The sequence below is a fragment of the Urocampus carinirostris genome, chromosome 13 (assembly GCF_059441175.1).
Source record: "Urocampus carinirostris isolate Australia breed hairy pipefish chromosome 13, RoL_Ucar_1.0, whole genome shotgun sequence".
In the NCBI taxonomy this organism is placed as follows: Eukaryota; Metazoa; Chordata; class Actinopteri; order Syngnathiformes; family Syngnathidae; genus Urocampus; species Urocampus carinirostris.
This window is the reverse complement of record NC_142361.1, coordinates 7,067,785-7,090,069: the sequence shown is the minus strand read 5'-3', so window position 1 is coordinate 7,090,069 and position 22,285 is coordinate 7,067,785. Positions and strand designations below refer to the sequence as shown.

General features: G+C 38.2%; 1 long non-coding RNA gene across 1 annotated transcript; it reads left to right on the top strand.

Annotated features, from left to right (window-relative positions):
- Window positions 1–781: 781 nt before the first annotated feature.
- Window positions 782–21,427, top strand: LOC148353609 (uncharacterized). Its single transcript, XR_015852525.1, has 5 exons — window positions 782–853; window positions 19,359–19,452; window positions 19,518–19,622; window positions 19,702–19,869; window positions 19,984–21,427. It is a non-coding gene; the product is annotated as an uncharacterized LOC148353609 (long non-coding RNA).
- Window positions 21,428–22,285: the final 858 nt, after the last annotated feature.

Genomic DNA, 22,285 nt, shown 5'->3' with positions numbered 1-22,285 from the left:
CAACGATGTAAAGGCTATGATAGTCCTTTGGGTGGAATTCAATGAAATAGAACTGTCCATCCAATTATTGCCATTGATAGGGAAGGTTGTAAATTCACTTGCAGAATAGCTGACATGGTGTCAATAAAAAAAGTAAATAAAAAAGTAATAAGTCTACTGTCGATAATACATGGTGAATTAGGCTACTTGTGTTTTGCTAACCATGATTTACAGTGTCCTCTGATTGCTGGGCACTTCTGCATCACTCACATATACACAAAACAACTCTTAATCCACCAACAACGACCTCTGGGTGGGAATGTTTATATTTACCGACAAATACAGTCATAGTGATGCTAAGTCTCAGGTTGCATAATTTCACCTCATGGAGATATTCTCCCTACAGCATATACTTGCATCTGAGCCAAATTTACAAACATTTCCAACCTGGACATCACTTGTTTGAACTGTTGTCCTCGGTACAGATTTAGGACCATCAAGAACTAATAGACTGAAAACCCCCTTCTACCCGAAAATCACATTCAATTATGTAAAATGCTTGGAGGGGGCTGTGTGATAATGACAAGGGAGTATTCTCTTTTTTGTTTATTTATAATAATAATTAATATTACTTATTTTAATACTATTGTTTTGTCTTGCAATGTTTATATGTGAGTTAATTTATGGTTTGGTTTTATTGCATGTTGTTAGCACCATCTAGAGGTGTCATTAGGTCACAGACACTTTTTGCTTGGTCATATAAATAAAAACAGGAAGTTAGGTTTTCAGTAGGTACAAGACGGAAGACAGGTCACATACGGTTTTCTACCCTCAGTGTCATCTCAAATCTTGTAATGTTGAGGTTGCATCGCCGGTAAGTTTCACTTACTTGTGTGTAAAGAAGTTCTTTGTATTTCTTTGGTCTACGTTTGTTGCTTGTAATAATAATTTGGCCATAGTGGTTTGTAATTCGATATGCTAATTACCCGCGAAAACGGAGCTCGTCAAAATGTCGTCCGGGACGCATTTTCTTTGTTTTATACAGCTGGCAGACACCAGATGTAAAGATTGTAATACATTTTTGTCTGTATTTTCAGTTTTACCCTTTTGAATACCACTAAACCTGATTGACACAGCCACGTGTTCAGAGTCCTTGGTAACAGAAAAGTATTGGCCAAATCCGTGGTTGCAAAGGCAACACAACTATTACTCTAAACTTATTATCTTAACTGTGGTATTCTATCTTGTAAATGTTTTTTCTCCACCAGTGTTGCACTTCTTCATCTTATTGTGCATTTCACTTGTTTCAATGACAATACATTTGATTATTTTCAAACTATAAAACAAAATATTAATATCAGGTGGTCAGCTTATTAGTTGTGATTGCTTCAGAAAGGCACGACTACATTGCCAAGTGCTGTAAGCACAGGGCAATGTAGTTGTGCTTGATAATTATATTATTATATCTATCTTCTTCCGCCAAAATTCCGTGGGGAACTCCTCCCAGAGCTTTTGGAGTAGCTCAACGATCCATATACCAAAAATTCCGGCCCGATCAGGACTCTCGTGCGACTATATGGATAAGTGATACGAGTTTCCGGGGCCCACAGACCAAAAAAAGTCCCCATCCGGAATAATGGGTTTTGAAAATCTCCCATACATGGGCCCATTCATTTCTATGGGTAGTCAGGGAAACGAGGGCTTTTTCAGAGGTTAGTAGGGACTGAGCAGGGACTGTCCAGGGTGGCTTGAGGGGGCCCGACCCACATTGCCTTTAACCATGGGTAAATGGTGAATTCCAAAGGGTGGATACTAGCGAGAGGATGCTAGCAGCTATGTGCGCCGCTAGCAAGGTGTTGGGCTGGCTGTGCCAGCCCAAGTATTAGCGCAAGCTAGCTGTAAACACTGTGGGCAATGCTAACTTCTTCATGCCCAAAAATTTTGGAAATGGCTATATTGTAACAACTTCATATTTACAAATTATGCTAATGGTTTCATGTTTATGAGTTATGCAAATGGGTACGTACTAAAAAGTGATGCTAACTGCTAAATGCTAACGTCTTTATGCTAAAAAATTTTTGGTAATGGAAATATTTTAACGACTTCATATTTACAATTTATGATAATGGGTACCCCCGCGACCCTAATGAGGATAAGCGGTACGGCTAATGAGATGAGATGAGATGAGATAATGGGTACATGTTGATGAGTTATGCAAACGGATACATGCTAAAAATTGATGCTATTAGCTAAATGCCAACTCCTTTATGTTAAAAATTTTTGGTAATGGCAATATTTTAAAGACTTCATAACTACAAATTATGCTAATGGCCTCATGTTGATGAGTTATGCTAATGGATACATGCCAAAAAAAGTCCCCATCCGGAATAATGGGTTTTGGGATTCTCCCATCCAAAATACATGGGCCCATTCATTTCTATGGGTAGTCATTGAAACGAGGGCTTTTCCAGAGTGTAGTCTAGTAAACAGGGACTGTCCAGGGTGGCTTGAGCGGGCCCGACCCACATTACCATTAGCCAGCCCAAGTATTTGCGCAAGCTCGCTGTAACACTGTCAGCAATGCTAACTTCTTCATAGTAAAACATTTTGGTAACTGCTATATTTTTACAACTTCATATTTACAAAGTATGCTAATGGCGTCATGTTAATGAGTTATGCTAACAGGGACGTTCTAAAAAGTGATGCTAACAGCTAAATGCTAACTTCTTCATGCTAAAAAAATTTGGTAAGGGCAATATTTTAACGACTTCATTTTTACAAATTATGCCAATGGTCTCATGTTGATGAGTTATGTTAATGGATAACTGCTAAAGAGTGATGCTATCGGCTAAATGCTAACTTCTTCATGCTAAAACATTTTGGTAATGGCAATATTGTAACGACTTCATATTTACAAATTATGCTAATGGCCTCATGTTGAGGAGTTATGCTAACGGATACATGCTAAAAAGTGATGCTAACGGCTAAATGCTAGCTTCTTCATGCTGAAAAATTATTCTAAGGCTAACATGCTAACGACTCAGCAAATTGAATGGGCTCAATGCATTCCGGATGGGCCAATTCAAATCGAACGGCCCATTCTATTTAAACATGTATATTTTAAAAGTTTTTAATGTGTAATAACAGTGTTACTACTGTGGTTTTACCTTGGATGTGTTTTTTAGACCTCCACAAGGCATATCCTTGTTGCTAACGGTTGTGGGCACATCTCAAATGAACTTGCCAGTACCGGGGGGGTGGGGGCGGGGGGGGTACCAAGTAAAAAATTACAGAAACATCTCTCTGAGCTAAAAACGTTATGCTAACTCCTAATGCTAACAACCGGGGCTATATATACATACCGGGATCATCTTCCAGATCAATCACAACTCTTACAATTGCCGCGGGAATTGTCTAGTATGTACATATACAATTGTGTATCACCAGTACTTAGGGAGGGAGTTGTGTCTTATACAAGAATGAAAAAGCAACAGGAAATCAATGGCTGATTGTGAGCACAGAATATACAGTAAAAGTGTTCTTGAATATGGTCTTTTTATATATAAAATTACTTTTGCAATACACCATGTCTGGAGAAAAAAAAAATAAAACGTTTTGACAATAACCAGCAATGGAGACTGATATTTTCGAGCGGTTTGAAGCCCAGAGACAAAATGGAGTGTGTTGGCAAAGTGTTCGTTTGCAAATTCTCAAGATTGTAAAACTGAATAACTTTTTTAGATAAGGTAACTAGCAACTGTAACTAATAACTGTTTTTCAGTGACACACTCAACACCCAGTTTGTGGTGAATGCATTTGCAATTTAAAAACACACAAACAAACAAACAAAAAGTACAAAAACGGTAGAAAAAAAGATTTGACAAAGGGATGGTACAAACCACATGACAAAAAACAAAAAAAGGACGAAAACAGTACAAAAAAAGATTTGGAAAAGGGATGATACAAACCACAAGACAAAAAAAAAGTACGAAAACACTACAAAAAAGGTTTGAAAAAGGGACGGTTCAAACCAAATGACAATCCCATGGGCTTATCTGGAGCTGAGGGTGTTTGGCCTAAGCCGCCGCATTAATACACTGATAGCCTACGGAATAGCCAAGCATAAAATGAAGGTGAAAGGATGAAGAAACAACAAGAAAAGCCGGAAAGAAAGAGGATGGAAGTGGTTAGGCCTCCAGCCCAACAGAGCAGAAATATAAAACAAGCAGAAGCATCAAAATGACAGTTATCCCCCTCCCACCACGTGTTTTTGTTAACAACAGCCATGACAAACAGAACAAGTTTCATAAAGTTCTCTGTAAAAAGTGACGAGAAGAGACAAATACACATTTATAAACAAGTCCAAATGAATCACCTAATTAGATTACCACACACGGATCCACTTTCTTTGTAAAGCGAGCAAAATCCCTTTATTTTATTAATTTAAAAAAAAAGTCCCAGAGGCACTAAAATGTAAAGCCAATGATTAATGTCCCTCTCAGAAAAAGAAATTATATTGAATAAATTAAACTACTGCAGCAGCAAATTGAAAAATAAGAATGTAAATGAGCTTTGAATACTTAATATCGTGGAGAAAAATAGGCAATGAGGCCCTAAAATGATGAGGGATTAGCGCAGAAACATGACATTAGCTCTAATGGCGACGAGTAGATTTGCGCCGCTGTCACAATTTAACTGTCGCTTCTGATTTTCTGGCAGGTAAATGAAAAATGGCCGAACGTGGTCGGCACTCAAAATGCTTGGAAAATGCTGTTCGTGCGTTTTAAAGCATCAATGGCGGTCATTTATGGCGATAATTGGGCCTAATTCAAGCCACTCCATTAAAGTCAGCAGCGATTGTGCTTTAGTCTGGTAATTTGGCAGCGTTAAATCTATTTTACACATACATTGCTAACACCTCAATGTAATCCCAAACAGATGGTTCAAACATTTGGAAATGGAAATGTATGTGTATAATGCAGCGATTCTGATACAGTAATCCCTCATTTTTCTCGGGTTTTGCGTTTCAATAAAGTGCAGGGATAGACAAAATCCTAGGAGTAGAAAAAGGTATCCATTTATTCAATATCATTAACTTATATACGACTGTAACAAAATAACTATAGATCTACAACCAAAAACACAGAATACAGATTTCCAGTTGAATGAATTCTTTTTATTACCATTATACAATAGTACCATGAAATTGGAGCGCTTCCCCTTTTAGTGTAAAAGTGACAAAGAGAGCAGCTGGCTAGCTATCATCGGGGGTCCTCGGATTGAGCCAGGTCTCTCTGGTGACATAAAAAAGAAACGTTACGAATGTAGCAGTTTTCCATGATTAGTAGTTGTTATGTGGGCTTAATGTTCAGTGTCAGGTTGGGAAGTGCGATGGTGAATGAATGTTTGGTGAATGTGTTCTTCACTCTAATCACCCACCACTAGGGGGATATTCCTTTGGTATATTAATAGACTAGCAAAAAATGTGATGACGAGCATAAAGTAAATCTTGTGACATTTTTTTGCACCATGAGGAAGCGCTTGATATTACACACTGTCCCTTTGAGGAGATCTCAAACAACACAGACCTCCTCTAAATGAAAAAAGCCTGTATTAATCAGCCAGCATCAGTAGCCTATATTTTATATTTTAGCAAAAGTAGGCTGAATCACTTTAAAGAAAAACAAAATATTAATATTCTGTGATTCACTATCTACATTCTACAATAAAATAACGTGCAAGGAGAAGTAACATACAGTGAAAAACAAATACAGGATTCTTAGTGCATGGTACAATAATAAATCAAGGTCCTCTCAGTGGCCGAAAACCACCTTCTCAGGGGCCAGATGTGTCCTGCGGCCCTCGACTTCGACATAGTTGAGATACACAGTCAGGAAACGGGTTCGTCACACCAACATGGGTTGTCTGTGAACAGTAAAAGGCACATTTGTCATCTAAAGCAGTCAATGGCGTCAAATGAATTAATTAGGCTTCTCTCGTGTTTGCTCTTGAGCTTCTATCATCAGGCTGCTTTGCGACAAAATATATTTGTATGCGTAGGACAGCGGCATTGAGTGGGCTGCAGGGGAAGAGGAAATGGTCTCCTTGAAGGCAATCTGCTCATTAAGATAATGTGTTAGTTCCAATTAAACTAACATTAAAATGGTGGCCATAAAGAGCTGGACTCAGCGTTTTTCTTAACTTGCTCTTTTAATTACATCGTTCCTCTCCTGTCATTAAGGATATTAAAAATTCATTAACACCAATAGTCCTGCACGCTGGCAACAAATCAGGCCGAATTTCATCTCGTGTTGTCACAGGATTATAGCCATTAGTAATTTCATGTGAAAGGCGCACACTATAACCCCCATTCACGCCCCTCGTGAACTAGGGGTGGGCGGTCCTGAGGTTTTTGTTATCCATCCGATCCGAGTAAATAGAGGGTAGCATTGTTGCTACGGGTCTGATACTGATTTCTTGAAATTCTAATGATCATTGAATAATTTAACCCCGCCCCTTGAGTAAGCTTATAATTAAGATAAAAACAGCCTAGTAATGGTCTATTAATATTAAATAACTACAATGCAAACTTTAACGGTATATTGATAAATATTACTAATTTTATCACAACTTTTCAGAACAAAAGTCAATTGAGTCAAACCAAAACAAATTGGCAATGTAATGAAAATACAAATACACAAATATCCCACAGTCAATAGTGTATAAAAACACGTATGTATTGGCCCTTTGCTTGTGACGTCGCGTGGCCTTCCCTGGCAGAATGAGAGCCATGACGGACGGCAAGTAGCACTTAAGCGCACAGCAGTTGAATAGGCAGTTGAGTTGAAACAAATACCAAGAACCAAACCAGAAAAATAAAACCACCACTTTTTAGCATGGTAATTTATTCCTGTGTGGTGGGCAAGCTTCTTAGCCTTATTTGGAGTATTGTCCTATTTGATCAAGACAGAAGACAGCAATGTTTATCAGCAGTCAAAGAGAGGGACAACACTGCCAGCCCTCAAGTATTCCAGGATTTGCAGCGACCATTTTTTACAAGGTACATCTGATGTGATTTCGAGCAACTTAATGTTAAGTATGTACGATTCACATCAAATTTACTTAATAAGATATCTTAGCTAGTGCTAACGAGCTACGTTGATTGCTTACCGTTGCCATTTCTTACTACATAAACGAGCTGCTTCTATCGTGATTAACCAGGGGTTAAAAACTGCAATCTTCCCAATATCACATGTATTGAAAACTGTTCCTACACCATGAAGCATATTATGCCGAAAGGATCTGCCAGATTACCAACGGATAAACTGAGAGGCGGATGTTGAGAAAATAAAACATCATTTCACCAAAAAGAATATTTTCAACATGCTCAAAAGTGATTTCTATACAAATTGCAATTGCCCCGTGCTTTACTCTCCTATTACATTCCCCAAAACATTTTTGTAAAATTTGCGCAAGGAGACAATTTAAAGCAATAATTTTGTCGCCAAAAGGAAGCACAGTAACGTGTACCAGCTACGAAGAATGGCAAGCATACAGAGTTTTATATTTTTTAGATCAGTACAGGTGTATGGGGATACTCCATTTACAATATAGTAGTATTCATCGTGCGGACTCGAGTCAGGGAGACTGGACAATTTGTTTGGATGCGTGAATATGTCAGGAGGAAGACTGTATTGCTCGATAGCTAGCATTGCTAATGCTATCCTCAATTTCTTTAAATAGCGCCCGCTGTGCTTTTCAACGAGGTGGGTCACCTCATCTGCCAGCTGCATAATATTCGTTTGACTAGTCATTGCAAATGGTTTTCAACAGTACTGTATAGCCGTTTCTGTTGTTTTTGTCTACTGTTTAATGTGTGTATATATGCTTTATTCCTGGACCCTGGCTATTTCAGCTGAAAATGAAAATCTCCATTCTGATCCCTGTATATACTCATCCATCCATTATCTGCACCGCTTATCCTCAGTAGGGTTGCGGGGGTGCTGGAGCCCATCCCAGCTATCTTCTGGCAGTGGGCAGGGGACACCCTGAACTGGTCGCCAGCCAGTCGCAGGTCACACAGGGACAGAAAATTCACTCGCTCATTCACGCCAAGGGACAATTTGGACCGGCCAATTAACCTGACATGCATGTTTTTGTAATGTGGGAGGAAACCAGAGTGCTGGGAGGAAACCCACACAAGCACGGGGAGAACATGCGAACGCCACACAGGAGGTTCGATCTCATGACCTCAGAACTCAGCCGCGCACGCGCTAACCACTGTGCCGTCTTGCTGCCCTGTATAATATTTAAAAAAAATAAAATAAAAAATATATATAACAAACTAGTCCTTCTACGATAATAGTTACAGAGCAAAAGGTCTAGAGCAGGGGTGGTGAACACGTGGCTCTAGAGCCGCTGCGGCTCTTGGCCAAGAAGAATGTGGCTCTTGCCTCATCATATTTTCTGTATACTGTGTCTCTTTCTTTTTCTTTTTTTGTGTTTATTGAGGGTGGACACTTTCCTTGAAATCAACACAAGAACAATACTTGTATTGTAAGGAGAGGATTGTGTTATGGGAAATGATATGTTTTTAATTGTGTGTGTTTGTGTGTGTCTGTCTGTCATGGCAGGTCAGTGCGTGGTGTGGCTCTTTGACTCCCACAGTTAAAAATGTTGGTTCTTTGTGTCAAACTTGTTCGCCCCCCCTGGTTTAGAGTCAAACCAGAAAATCAGTAATGTAATGAACAAGCCTTGTGACTCTGTTACTACAGTGACAACGGATTTACAGGTTTTTGTTTAGGAACAGTAACATGTTCAATATCTTTGGTTGCAGCTCTCGCTGTATGCTAATTATCACTTTAGTACTATAAAGAAAACTTTCAAAGTATTACTCTTAATCTTTCCGATGATAAAAACAGAGCTTCATTAAAAGTTTGAGCCAGTTTACAATTTTGATATCACAGCACAAACATTTGAAGGACCTAAACATGTTTGAAATTTTATTGAATAACTACCTCACAAACTAAAAACATTATAAAACAAAATTTAAAACACATATTTCTATTATAGGGCAGCACGGCGGTGCAGTGGTTAACGCTTGTGCGGCACAGTTCATGTAATGGGAACCTGTCGTGGGTTCAAATCCAGCTCCAGACTTCCTGTGTGGAGTTTGTTTCCTCCCACGTTCCAAAAACATGCATTTCAGGTGAATTGGCTGGTCCAAATTGTCCCTAGGTGTGAATGAGCGAATCAGTTGTCTGTCCCTGTGTGCCCTGCAATTGGCTGGCAACCAGTTCAGGGTGTCCCCTGCCCACTGCCAGGAGATGGCTGGGATGGGCTCCAGCCCCCCCGCGACCCTAATGAGGATAAGCGGTACGGCTAATGAGATGAGATGAGATTTCTATTATATCTGTTGTAGAACGAAAGCCAAGATAGTCAAACCAAAAATGTAGCAACGTGACAACAATTCAAATACTGTATAAAAATGTCAACAATACAACAAAATTACTTTCCACAATTATTTTGCACAATTATTTTAAAGAAGTAAAGTCAATAATGCAAATAAAACATCAATTGTTCCTCATCCGCTCCGTTGCTGTGGATAGGTCAAGTGGATTTTCAGGAAAAGCAACATGTTTGTATTTTGGGTTTTAGCTCGTAGTACTCTTTTTTTTTATGTTTATGTCAATCCTGGTGTTGCCACAGTAGCAGGACACTTTAACACACTAATGACTCCTGGCATTGTTCTTTTCTGTTCTTGGTATAAAAAAAGTCCACTCTGTGTTTCCAGTTTGCCTTTTTCATACTTAGCATCTGGAAAGGTTGCCTTCATAGATTCTGCCCTTTCTTCTGCCTGGAAAGCAAGATGCAGCAGCAGGCCAGCTAGGGAGAGGTGGTAAATGAGTGCCTGTCAGTCACATAAACTCAGAGTGGCTGAGGGTGCCGGTGAGAGAAAAAGACTACGCTATCTAAATGTAGAAGCTTTGCTTCGAGGAAATTAGTGGATGGGGTGAAGTATCGATCCCCATAAGGTAGTATCGATTCGATCCAAATATCGATATTTGTATCAATCCGCCCACCCCCGTTGTGCACCAAATTAAGGTTTTAGTGAGCACGTGCCAACAGGTTGGCGCCAACTGTCAGGTTGTTAAAAGCTTCTGCTTATTTCAAAGGTGTTTCAATGAAGGCTTTAATGGGAAGGATATAAAAAAGTGAGACGTTTCAGTGACTGATGACTTTTGGCAATGGCGAGTTTAATGTGTCGCATTTATCCGTTTATTAATGGCGGAGGTCCCGGCGCTAATGTGCTACCGTTGCCGGCTGTTATGTTTTCCGTCAGTTATATTTCTGCTTTCTAATTTGTTTTCATCAAACATGTTTACAACCAGCCCAAACTGTTTTACGGCTTCGTTAGCCGAGCGTTTTGAGCTTCAGTGTGGAACCAACAGGCCCCATGAATAACGTAGATCAAGGGTCTCAAACTCAGAGCTAGGGGGGCAGTTGTGGCCATCAGGATGATAGTTTGAGGCCCGCCTTTTCTCTCACACACAGCGTCCTCGGCAACTTTCCAAGTTATGTCCCTACTTGGCCTGCTGCTGCATCCTGCCTGCCAAATCTCTGTGGCAGCCCCTACCAAACTAAAAATGGCAGAGGCAGACAGGAAGTGCAGCTAGGTCAGGACTTTTTTTCAACTACATAAAAAGAAATTTTTGTTACATTGCTGCTTCTTTATTAATATCTGTTTTGAAAAAGTACTAATAGAACTATTTACATTTATCGTTTTTTACTCAAAATGTAGAAATATAATAGGAAATGAAACATTTTTAGTGCCTACAATCTTTTCGGTGTTAATATAAATTAACTCGGGGGAGAGGGTTTAATTATTTAATGACCATGCTACGACAAAACTTATTGATATTAGAAACTCTATTGATCAATAATACCATGTTTTACTTTGACTGGATCAATACTGTACCAAAATTCCCAGTATTACCTGAGGCTACTCAAAATTACAACTAAGAATACAGACTTCGTATACTAACGGTGATCATAAAAAGTTTTTTAAATTCTTTGTTAGAACTAATATGACAAATGCCATTAAAAGGACAGTGTGTATTCTTTGATCACTAAATGTTGCTGTATTTTATAAAACGAGTGCTACAAAGAACAAGGCCGAGAACAAACTTTGGAGAGTGAGGTGACTATAAAAACTCTGTTTATATTACATTTCTTAATAATAATTATTATCATGCTTTTCGTTTAAGGGACAAGTGTGTATTAACTGACCACTGTACGTCGCTGTAATTGAGTTATGAAACCAAAAACGAGTGCTAAAAATCACTAGAATATACACTTTGGAGACACAAAGTGACCATATAATTTGTTTAAATTTATTTTTTTCTTATAATTACTATCATACCTGTAAATGTCATTAAATGGAAAGTGGGTATTATCTGACCACTAGTTGTCGCTGTATTATGGAAAACACATGCTACAAAGTACAAGGAAGAATACCTTCTAACTATGGAGGCTCAATGTAAGCACCTTTTTTCTATTTTTTTCTCTGCCTTTTGCCAGCTTTTTGGTTTTTCAGGTAGTAGCAAGATGGCGGACAATAATGTCATCTCCCTCTAAGTGAGGCTCATTTTATGCAACATAAATAAACATTTCTCAACCAACCAGTATAAAAAGTTCACTTGTTTATGATAGCTCATGTATTTTTGCTCATTATTTGAATCATTATTATTATTTGTTTTTTTTTATGAATAACCCTTTTTTTACCACCAGAAGGCGATGCATACTGCACACTGTCCCTTTAAGTGCAGCTGTTGCAGATTCATTTACTAATTGATTGATTTTTTTTTTCTTTATATTTATCCTCAATATTTTTTTTTCATATGTTTTTTCGTGTGCACAGGGAATTAAAAATAACACATTTTAGAGAAGTGGGAAGTTTTTTATTAGAAGTATTTGGCCCAACCTCATCCAGACCAGAGCTCCGGCGGATAAGGGTGGGTGGATCGAAAAACACGTCGACATTATCGATACTAAGTGAATACTTGGATCGGATACATACTCGTTTCCTGGGATCAATACGAATGCTGCAATAATAACGCTGTGAGTGAATTTTAAGATTATACATACCTGATAACTTTCAAATTGCATCATTTGTTTTCATTTTTTTTCAGCATATTGTGCAATGGAAGGTGTTTTAGTTATCTTGTTTACATTGTGAAACAGTAGAACGATTCATATCGAGTATGTGGATTATTTAGATAATGACTTTTTTCTTTTAGCCAATTGCTTTGTTGTTTTTTTGGTACCAATGACAGCAAGATGGCTGACAATGATGTCAGCTCTCTCAAGGTAAGGCTCATGTTATGTCAAATAAATGCAGATTTCTCGACCTACAAGAATTTTAAATCAAATATATATTTACATGGGAGGCGCTAAATAATACAAACTGTCCCTTTAAATATTGCATTGTATTTCTTGAATAAAAAAACAACACATTTTTAGTGCCATAAATCTTTGTGTTGTGTGGATCCTAATTATAAACTAAATCAAGGGGGTTCGATTATTCAATGATCATGACATTTCCAACCAAAATGTATCAGTATTGGATCGGTCAGTATCTATCAATGCTACACTGTGTTTACTTGGATCGGATCGATACTAAAATTCCCAGTTTCGTCCACCCCTATCTGCGGCCTCGAAGTCAAATGAATTTGAGACTCCTGGCGTGGGTGGAAAAAAAACGCCAGGGAGAAAAAGAAAAGCATCTGTAAAATATTCCCTCATTTGGTCCGTCCGATGTGCTAACAGACACAATTGCGTGGCAAAATGGGGAAGATTAATCATATTCAAAACAAAACAAAACACACTCACGGGAAACGCAGCAGGTGCTAATGTGCAAATAATTAGAGCATTGGCAGGAATATAGGAAAATAATTACTTCCGAAATGTAAAACAACAGCTTTGAAATGTTTCGTTGGCACAGAAACGTGCGCCCATGTGTGTGAGCTCATGAAAATGTGTTTGTGTGTGTGTGTGTGTGTGTGTGCCATATATTTCCCTGGTGGTAAATGTGATCACCTTTATGCTAATCTCACTTGGTATTAAGAAAATGATGCAGCTCTACATGTGGGAATTATTTGCAAATGTGAAACTAAGTGAATATTGCATATTCCTGGCATGCAGCTCAAATATGAATTTCAAGTAATTGCAGACTCTTTCGTTTTTCTCTCTGTATTAAAGACGAGCCACGTGAGGTGAAAAATATGGAGACATTTGATAAAGGCATTAAACTTTTGTAAAATGGGTTGGCTAATTTCCATATTTATATAAATCTCCTACTTGCTTCATTGTTGTGGCTTTCCCTTCTACTTTTTTTGTTAAATCAATTCAAATGAATACAAATTAACATACAAATAATTGTCATTTATGTTTTATTTTAATAAATCATTTATGTTTTAAAGACAGAATGTTTTTACCCTTTGCTTTATCATGCTGCCGTAGTTGTGTATTCCATATCCCTGGCATACACTACTGCTTAGTATACTGCAATAATTTATTGTTTATTTTCTGTTGAATTAAAAGTAGCAAATGATAAATTGATTCTGTTTTTGATATTGTACATCGGATGCTAATTTGGCATTATTTTGACTATTATACCTCACTGTGGTTCGTTATTTTGACTATTTTAGTACATCATTGTAAAAAAGTACATACAATTGCTTTCCTTCTACAAAGAATCATAAATACATAACATTTATCCATGATAGCAATTTATACTTAAAAAAACATGAAAATGTAGCACTACAGATTCTTTATATGCCGTGCAATTTACTTCTGTAGGAAAAAAAAAACATTTGACGTATAATTTTTTATAATTTCATGGCATGTTCAATTTATAAGTGGTAATACCAAGACCATATATACAAATACCAGTAGTACATAAAACATTCCTGTACATTTGTCTGTACAGTGTCCTTGGGTGGCTTGAAAGGCGCTTTTAAATAAAATGCATTATTATTATTATTATTAAAACCAGTGTCATCTTAGAAGAAATACTTTTAAACATATTTATCTTTAAAAGAGGCATACCATTAATACATTATTCTAACCCATAATTATAAACCTCCCTAAGATGGCTAAACTGATGCTGATTTATAGTACTGACATGAGTACCAATACTTTTTCTATTCTAAAGGAATTTTCATATCACATTTAAAGACTGATACTGATTGGTGAGTTATGAGTAGTCATTGATACTCAAACCCCATTGTGATACTACTAGTACATAAAATCACTTTCTCTCTGCAAAAAAATCGGATAAATACATAACATTTGTCCTTGATACCAATTAACAGCTCTTGTAATTTTATGTTCATTTAACAACAATAAAAGTATGACTGCAGATACCCTGAAATAACAAAAACAGCAAAACGGGGTAGAATTATGAACTTAAAACTAGTGTTCAGTACAACCTAATGCAAATTGTAAGTGCAGTGCTTATCCGTTTATTCTGTTTATTAATATTTGACTCTTGCAAAGGAGTTTGCATAGGATGGCAGTTCAATATTTTGACTCTTTAACCTTATTGAGATATTTTGATAAGTTTAAACGTTTTTAACATTGGACACCTGCAAAAGATATATCATAAGATGCTATTTTGCTATTTTGACTACCATACCTATTTTTTGACTATTAAGTACTGTTTACATCATTTTTACTATTGGACAATAACGGTGGTGTTTTTTGATTTCCACACCCATTAGGGCGGATCTGTTACCTAGGAGATTTAATTTAAAAAGGAGCAGAGGAGGGCGTGAGAACAGATTTGGAATTTGAGGGTTCTGGGGTTTTATTTGTATAATGCTTTCCTGTTCTCCATGCAAGTTAAAAAATACTTCTTCGCATGTAATTTTGAATGTTTACTGACTTATAAACATGTATATTTATTTTTAAAATACTTTTAAATGTAACATGCCTGTCAAAGTGGAGCATGTGTTTTCAAGCACCTCCAAAGCTTAGCCTGCTAGCTTAAGGCTGATGGTAACTATAATTTGTGTCTATGTGGTTGTAAGAACACCTACTGAAGCATAACCATTTTTGTGTGTTGACGTCAACAAGTAAAATCTGACTAATTTTAAGAAGAAAAAAGGATGAATATTATAATATAAACCAATCTTAATAAAGACTAAAGAACTGTATTATAAGACTAAAAATAGAATGAGTTTATAGTTCAGTGGGAACACAAACTAAGCAGAGAAGACATCAACTAATATTGAACTTGCAAGAAGAGGGCTGTACAAAAAAAAACCCTCACAATGCCAACCGCCAAATCTGTTAAAAGGCTACTCCCACGATCCTTTACTTTTTCTTTTTATCAAATCTCTTATGTTACAAAAAGCAGATTGGCCATAACGGGTGTGCAAATCAAAGAATAGCCACATTTTTGGCTGGTAGTAAAATGATATAAACAGTACATAAAAGTAAAAAAAAAGAACAAAAGTGAGGTATGGTAGTCAAAATAACAAAAAAGCATTTTAGGCAATATCTTTTGCAGGTGTCCAAAGTTAAAAACGGTATAAACTCATCAAATATAATATCTTGCTGTAAAAAAAATCACAATGATAAATTTGAGTGATTTCTTTATAGGAATGGCTGGCTTATCAGAAAATTAAAAAGATAGATGTCTATTGCTAGTTTAAAAAAGGTTAAAATGAAAGATGACACACTTTTTTTACGTAATGGAAAATAGACAAACGGACAACAAGAGAGATGTCAAAGCATTGGTGTGTTGAATAAATTATTGGATAACAATCTGAATGAATTAATCGGCTGTCTAACACAACAAACACACATCCGTGACCATTATGCAAACCCTGCATCCCGTGTGCATACATAGTCGCTTAAAAAAAACTAAAAAAAAAAAAACATCAAGCGACTACATGATTAATAATACATTAGGGGCTGTTGTAGTATGTAACAGTAGCATGCGGGCAAGATACTACTCAACCCTCGCCCGCTGAAATATTCATAAGCTTCTAATTAATTGGCATAGCAGGGGCTCCATGTTTTCTCAACAGAGGTGGTAGCGCTTGTTTTGATGACACTCGCATTAAAGTGTCAGCCTGATGTTTGGAAAGGGTTGTTTTATCCGTTAAGAGTGAGTGATACTGGGATTTCGGTATTAATGAATTGATCCGATCCAGTTAAATACAAAGTATTGTCAATCGATACCGATATGATACTGATACTTCTGTTTAGAAATGTCATATTCATTGAATAATTGAACCCCCTCCCTCTTGAGTCAGTTTAAAATTTCGATAAACGAGGTTCTGAGACTTTATCCACTAAAATTATGAAATAACTACATTGCTAACTTTAGAATAATATAACAAAAGAAAATGCTACTCTTACAATTGTTTCAGAACCAAAGCCAAGTCAAACCAAAACAGCAGAAAAGTAACCAAAACACAAATGGTGTATAAAAATGTCAACATGATCATCATCTATTGCACACTATTTTGAAAATAAAGTCACTAATGCAACTATCATTTGTAACGCATTGGCTCTGTTGACAACTGATTTACACGTTTTTGTTCAGGAAGAGTAACATGTCAATTTGTAGTGTTGCCACAGTAGCAGAACACTTTCCCATTCAAATTAAACTGGCATTATCCCATCTTGTCATTAAAAAAAGGCCACTCTGCGCACTGCTTCCTATTTTCATTTTTAGCTTCTGGTAGGTGTTTCTGCGTAGATTTGTCCCTCTCTTCTGCCAGGCAGGCTCGATGCAGCAGCAGGCCCGTCACGACTCATAAACTTACAGTGGGCGAGGGTGAGAAGGACTGCGCTATGTCTCTTTACCAGTACATGGTTCCAGCTCTCCTGGCCTCGCCTTTTCTATTACAAAGTCATACCTCACCATACATGGGCGACATACCACCCTCATGTGGTCAAATTTGCGACCAACATAAAATAGAATGTTTATTTTTCAACGTGCCGCTAGTCATTAATTTTTTCCATATAAAATTATTGTTGGAATTATTGCCCATAGTATTGTTATAGTTTTATGTAGATTAATATTATATAATTCCAACCACTATTATTTATTCTCTTTATTTCATTTTTTTTATTGATCCATTTTAACAACTTTTATGTGTTAAGGAAGGTGGAAACGTTTTATGTATTAAATATACAATTCAATGAGTGCATACACTATTTCCTTTTTTATGTGTTCAAGAAAATTGAATCATACACAGGCCCTCAACGCCATTCATCAATTATGCCATTTAAATAAACGTTGTTTTTGTAACTTCAAAGACACGTTTTGGTCATGGTTTTATATGATTGGGGTTTTAGGATTTCAATTACCAGAAGCTTTAAAAAATAGTTTGACAAAAAAGAAAGCACTTGTATGTTAAGAGATTTATTCATGTAATATTCCATCAAAATCAGAATCGTAAAAATAGAAAAAGGTGCATCCCAGACGAAGGTATGGAGGCAAAAATGAATGTGTTTTTTTTTTTCGGGTATTGTGTGGTGTTGAAGCCTGGAATGATGGCAGGATATCATCAATACTCTCGATTGCCAACCTGATGGACTCCAGCGGCAATGAAAACTCTGAAATGCACAAATAGCACAAACAAAATGCAATAGAAGGGGCAAAATGTAATTACCTAATCGCCTAGGTTTTAGGCTGCGTCCCATTCTCCGCACTTTCACTCGCTATCTGCCCTAGTCACTCGGTTTTGCGTGTTTACGTGAAAATGGGATGTGTCCCGATACTCTCAAGACCGGGGGAGAAGTTCCCTCAAACCATGACATAACCACTTCAGATCGAGGGAGGTCGGTACCTCACTTGGAGCGAAGTCACTACCCAGAAGGCTTTGCGAATTTAGAAAACAAACCCACATGGCTGGAAAGCGAACGCACAAATGTAAGAAGTTTTCTACAACTAAGCACGTGTTTGCAGCGAAATATATTCAGGTATCCTAGCCATACTTAAATGCAATAGAAAACCATTTTCTTGGCGTTAAAACATGAACATCGCTAAATCGCTACTTTACTTAGTGCACAAATCTACCGAGAGAGCCTCGGATATCTTTTCACACTCCCGACCTTTGAGTGGGATTATTGTGCAGGAAATTTTGTTTTCCCTGTTTTTATCTTTAATGAGTCTTGCCTTTACATCTCAATGGCCAAAACGCCAGTCGCTAAAGCAGCATAGCCACAATAACGTCATTCATTATTGTAATCGCACTGTATTCTATTGCACACAATTTCGTGTGTCCTGTCATATTTACAAATTGATAGATAGATAGATAGATACTTTATTCATCCCCGAAGGGAAATTCACATTTCCAGCAGCATCCCTGAGCTGAGAACAGTACAATAATAAAGCCAAAAGAATGCAATATACAAATACCCAGTGTGACGTGCAAATGCCCACTGTAGCGTGTTATATAGAGTAACTAAATAGTGCTACACAGAATACATATTGCAGTAAGATTCGGTAATATCCAATGTAGGTGGTGTGGTTTAATGTGGGCCTTTACTCTGCCGGGTGGAGTTAAAGAGCCTCATGGCATGAGGAAGAAAAGATCTCTTCAGTCTGTCCGTAGTACAAGACAGTGACAGCAGTCTGTCGCTGAAACTGCTCTTCTGTCTGGAGATAATGCTGTGTAGTGGATGCGATGGATTGTCCATGATTGACCTCAGCTTTTTCAGTGCTCGTCTCTCAGCTACTGTTGTTAGGCTGTCCAGCTCTTTGCCCACAACAGAGCTCGCTTTCCTAGCCAGTTTATTGAGACGAGAGGCATCCTTCTTCTTGACGCTGCCTCCCCAACACGCTGCCGTATAGAAGAGGGCGCTTGCCACTACTGTCTCATAGAATATTTTCAGGAGCTTTTTGCAGATGTTGAAGGAGGCCAGCCTTCTGAGGAAGTAAAGTCGGCTTTGCCCTTTCCTACATAGGCAGTCCAGTCCAGTTTGCTTTCATGTATGACCTAAAACATTATTTCTAAAAAGCATTAGTTCTCAGCATGCATCATGAGTAATGTCTCCGTATTTCACGTGTAAATACAGTTGAAACAAATAACTATAACATAGCCCACTGTCTTCTCTGTCAACACATATTAAGTAAACTAATTACCTTCTCTAAACGTTGTCCAAATGTGGAGACTCTTCTAAAGCACATATGATGCTGGTCAATAGAAGGCTCATAGAGCCATAAGAATAACATGTCAGGTTTGTGTATCTATTCACCATTTAATATTTTTTCAGAACACATTCCAAACCTTCCTGTCGCACATCAAATTGAATTGGCCTATTGTCTAATGTGCTCATATGGGCAAATGTTTCAGGGACTGTGGAGCACACCAAAGCCCTGATACAATTCAGGACTGAAAATGAAGAAAAGTTTACCAGAAAGAGGTTCACTACAAAACAACTGTGGGAGTGAGTAGCCTAACCCGCAGTTCTGCAATCATATGATGATGCATTAACCCACTCTGATCTCACAGGACAGCTGTCAAAGTGTTCAGCCTGGAGGGGGAGATTACAGGACAACAGGCTGCAAACAAATGGGAAAACCTAAAAATGAAATACAGAGTAATCCAACATTCAATGTATCTATACCTTCCTAACCTCTTAGCTACATACACGATATATTACGGTGTCATGTAACTGGGTGTGTTGGGATTTCAGAACCTAAACATGCCAAAAACTGGATCAGGGACCTCTAATGGGGAACTAACTGCATCAAACTGGCCTTATTATGCGGCCATGCATGCCGTTCTTGGTGGGAGGCCATCTATTGAGCCACCATCAATGGTCATGTCATACATGACACGTAAAACCAAAGAACCACAAACGGTAAGTTGAGAGGAGCCCACTAGTAACGTTTTGTTTATTCACAACAGTATGTAACAGACCATGTACAATACACTGCCATTAATTGATTATTCTTGTTTTCCCCCCGAACTCAAGGCCAGTATAGAACGTCCCATCGACGAGCTGGCACCCACCACACCATCAACACCACGTTATTACAACCTTCCGATCCAGGACCAAACACCAAATCGAAAGAAATCAAAGAACTATTTACAAGTTGACCAAACTATATGATGCGGGGCTTAAGCTTTGTCACATCAGTGAGGCGAGACGATCCCTTCTGGCATTCCCAGAGGTTACATTTGGGTCAGGAAGTTCTGGAATTGGCCGCTGCGGGTCCATTTGGTCCTCTGATATATCTTGATCTGGTTCTTTGATGTCCCTGTTATCTATGCACACATTATGCAGAAATGCACAGGATGCAATTACTTGGGGCGCAAATGTGGGTCCAACTTCCAGAGCCTTGAACAGTGTCGACCTCCACCGTGTTTTCATGATCCCAAAAGCTCTCTCTATGACTGATTGTCCCTTAGAATGGTGGTGATTGAACCTTTGTTGCAACCTGTCATTGACGGGTTCCCTGTAAGGTGTGATGAGGCAGATCAATGTCTCTAAACAGGGGTATCCTCCATCACCCAACAGGAAGTACCCGCTTGGTGGATACCTTTGATCAGTATAAAAGGAGCTGCTCTTCAAAATCCGTGTGTCATGGACAGACCCTGGATATCCCACACATATATCCAAGAACCGCCCTGAGGAGTCACAAATGGCCTGCATGTTTATTGAATAGAAGCCTTTGTTGTTCAGGTAGTCCAATCTATAGTGTGTTGGGGGCTTAATAAGTATGTGGCATCCATCAATTGCACCAAGAGCTGTGTTGAGGGCGGGTGTACCACATAGTTGCCCAAACCCATGACCCACAGTGTCCAAATTTGCAGGGCTTAGAAAGCATATGCCTTTTGGCAAGTCCTTCAAGATTAACTTGGCTACCCGATGGACAATTCTGTGTACGGTGGACCTGGGAACACTGAAGACCCGTGACACCACACGGTAGGACAGACCTTGGGCCAGCCAGTACACGTAGATCAGGACCTCCAGCTCATGGCCCCAACTGTGGTCCTGTTCCCTCTTCAGCAACTCCTGCAGGGCATGCATGGCCTTCCTGCTCAGCCTGAAGTCTTGGATGAGTTCAGACTCCACATTGAACCATAAGCTCAGGATGGGAACATTCCTGTCCAACCTACAGTACCTTATGGGACGGCCACTCTGGAAAACAATAAACATTTTAGGTATTAAGGTTGGCATGGAAAAGAAAATGTCAGCTTTTCACTATTTACTGTGACTGTATGCATATTAAAAAAGGTAGTAATGATCTATCGTACGTCTAATGACAAGTCGTTTGAATTAAATTACTTAAGAACAAAGATGTGTGGGTGCTACAGGGAAGATTTGTTAACGATATTACGTCAGCTTATAAGTGTCATGTGTACTGTTTTTGCGTTGGTTTACTTTTCATCATGTCTCTTGTTAAATATCCCTACTTTATTTCATGAAATGGTAATTAGATACTAATGAGTAGGATGTCATTTATTTCTACACAATCATAGGGTATGTGAACGTGGGTTGTACGTTAACCCTTCCTGTATTTTGCCAAACACGTCCTTTTTTAACGTGTGGACGTACCTCGTAATAAAGCATCAGGGCTGCACAGCGCCGAAGCCGTCTTCGGTTTAGCACATTTCTCCTCCTTTGTTTGGAGAGACGGATAACAAGTGCCCAGGCGAGCGGTAATGGCATGGATGTAGCTGGCATTTTTAACGTTGAACGGGCTTTCCAACTCGAGTTGTTTACATGTGACGTAGGCCTATACGTCACTGAGGTCTACAGCCAATTAATATTACCGCCATCTCCTGGACAGGGGTGGAACCTTGCAAGTCTCACCCAATTTCTTAGGGGACACTCTTCACTTTGCACTCCACTCACCGAGGGCACTTCCCTATGGAGGGACCTCACTGGAGGGTTCTCAGGGCCATGTGAGAGGAATGGGATTGGGCCTTAATATATATTGTATTTTACATTTCAACCAAATTGTAATATGATTAAAGTACTTATTTTCATTCAAAACACACATTGTCTTTTAAGTCCTACTAAGACCTTTACAATCAAATAACTTAGGTCAAAATTACCTAAGCTTGGTTAAAAATTTGAGAAATCTTTTTATCAAATTACCAGATAAAAATGTCAACTGTAAGAAAGTAAGATTTTACTTTCACATAATTTTGCTGATGTAGTAAAAATCTGAAAAATAGTTAGAATATAGTAAAAACAAAGTGTGTTCCCCTGGCAGATATATTTTTCTGAATTTAAGTTTATTATTATTTCTTCCTAGAATTTTTTT